This window comes from Engraulis encrasicolus, chromosome 9 (assembly GCF_034702125.1).
Source record: "Engraulis encrasicolus isolate BLACKSEA-1 chromosome 9, IST_EnEncr_1.0, whole genome shotgun sequence".
Classification (NCBI taxonomy): Eukaryota; Metazoa; Chordata; class Actinopteri; order Clupeiformes; family Engraulidae; genus Engraulis; species Engraulis encrasicolus.
Genome location: NC_085865.1, coordinates 46,062,856 through 46,065,355, shown reverse-complemented (window position 1 = coordinate 46,065,355; position 2,500 = coordinate 46,062,856). Strand labels below are relative to the sequence as shown.

The window sequence follows — 2,500 nt, the reverse complement described above, 5'->3', positions numbered from 1 at the left end:
GAGGGATCTTTTGTTTATGTAAAAGACGATTAGCATGAAAAAGAGACAGACTGAGTGAGACAGTGAGAGCAAGTGAAAAAGAAGAATTCTCAAAGATTCTCTTCAGGTGTGTGTGTAAGTGTGTGTGTGTGTGTGTGTGTGTGTGTGTGTTGTGTGTGTGTGTGTGTTGACGAATGAGAATGATTAAGACAAAAAGAGAGAATCCTATTAAAACGGGGCCCCTGTTATAAATTGGCTATTACAAAAAGGGCAAGGACCAAGTCGTTATGCATTTCTCAAGGTACTGTGCAATACCATAGTAGTGAAGGGCTATGTAATGCAGTGTTTCTCAACTGGTGGGTCACGACCCAAAAGTGGGTCACGGAGGGGTCATGGGTGGGTTGCGGGGCCTTGGTGTAAAAAAAAGAAATTTACAACAATTTACAAACAATTTACAAACAATTTACAACTTTTATTTTGATAGGCTAGTGAACTCTGTGTCATCTGTCGTCATAGATACAATCTGAATGTTTATGCGAGATAGATAGCGTGCAACCAGTCATTCAAGTCTTGGTTACATTTTGAGAATTGCATTGAATTGACTTGAACGCTAAAAAAATTGGGTCGCGACCGAATGAGAGTGGAAAATGGTGGGTCCCAAGACTGTTCCAGTTGAGAACCACTGATGTAATGTATGACTATGCTATAGTAAAAACTTTTCAGTGACTATTACAGCGTTCCACAGGTGAACTAGCATACGCTATGGGACGACACTCAGAGAGAGGAACGTTGAAAGAGAAAATCTCCTGAAATGTTATCTGGACAGCTGGCTTGGAGTGCGAAAGAAAAGGACAGACACACGGGAAAAGAAGTTATCTTTCTCCCTGGGGGAGAGTTCAGAGCTTCACACAGCACAGCGTCAGCATCTCTCACCCCATAGCTATGTTACAAGGCACAGGTGACCGAGGAACAGCTAGTGCCGCATTGAGCACCAGTTATCTGCACTTTGTACACCCCATGATGACACCCACAGCGCGTCAAGCATCATCTGATATTTTATAACGCCACACTAAAACACAAATGGGATTATTTCACCCAGGGGGGATATGATATGCTTACAGGGGATATGATATGACTGATTTTTCTTTTATTGCATAATTTCATTACCGCGTTTAATGTATTTCATTAAATCAGCCTCACCTCGGGAGAGCACGCTATCTGCATCCGTGTGGCTCTCCACAGCGAGGGCAAATTAATTGATAAGAGAGAGAGAGAGAGAGAGAGAGAGAGAGAGAGAGAGAGAGAGAGAGAGAGAGAGAGAGAGAGAGGGAGAGAGGGAGAGAGAGGGAGGGAGAGAACATGGTGGCATAGAGGAGAAGAAGAAGAAGAGTGTGACTCACCTGTTAACGATCAGCCACAGGCGCATCAGCCGAGCGTGGAACCAATCAGATGAGAGATGAGACGAGGAGAGGGGTTTTGAGGTGTAGGGGAGAGGTGTGGAGGGGGACAGAAACAGAGAGAACATTAGTGATTTCTCTTCTCTGTGGACATTTTTAGACACACAATAAAACCACACAAAAGTCTTTGGTTAGCGTTCATGCAACAACAGGGTGTCCGCTTTGTTCGGGTTGGTGAGTGAATAAAAAGAGAGGCTGCGTCTGGAAAAGAGAGATGGGAGGTGTTAGCAAGCACAAACGGGTGCTGTGGCTTTTTGGAAAAACGGATGCTCTTGCCGTGATTTCAATACACACGGAGGTGTAGAGAGAGGGAGAGATGTGGGGAAGAGGGGAGAGGAGAGGAGAGGAGAGGAAGAGGGAGACCTAGTGTGTGTAACAGAAAGAGACAGAGAGAGATATAGAAATAGATAGAGAGACAGCATAGATAGATAGATAGATAGATAGATAGATAGATAGATAGATAGATAGATAGATAGATAGATAGATAGATAGATAGATAGATAGATAGATAGATAGATAGATATTATTAATAGATAGATAGAAATCACTGGTCCACAGGGCCGACCCCGTCCGTCTGTGGGGTTAGTGGCAGAGAGACACCCGGAGGGGTTGGGGATGGAGAAGACGGGGTTAATCACGACAAGCTCAGCTCAGGCCTCAAGTAATGGGTACCACGACGACGACAATGGTATCCATGACAACGAACAAGTAAACAAACACCAGTAACGTTCCAGTCTAAAAAAGCAGAGGAGAGATGAGAGCCCCCATCAAACCAAACCTACGGGATCGTATAGTAAGGCACAGCCACAAGCCAAAGCCACGCCATTGTCTCACACCATAGCCATAGAGAGGGGGAGGGCGCGCAGCAGCCAGCCAGGGCTGCACGCCTCGAATCATGTCTCTGCCTGCCTGAGAGGAGCAGGCTGGGGGGGATGGGGGAAAGGTACGAGGGGGTGGGTTGGAGGAGTTAGTGATTTGGTGTGGGGGCAGAGGGGAGGAGAGGACAGGAGAAGACGACAGGTGGAGATAGACGGTGCCCACCACCACCGCTACCAGACAGCCAG

General features: G+C 46.3%; 1 protein-coding gene across 4 annotated transcripts in view; it reads right to left on the bottom strand.

The window, feature by feature from the left end:
- The window catches only part of LOC134455900 (microtubule-associated protein 4), a 170,695-nt gene that overhangs the window by 64,384 nt on the left and 103,811 nt on the right, over positions 1–2,500 (bottom strand). The window lies entirely within an intron of this gene.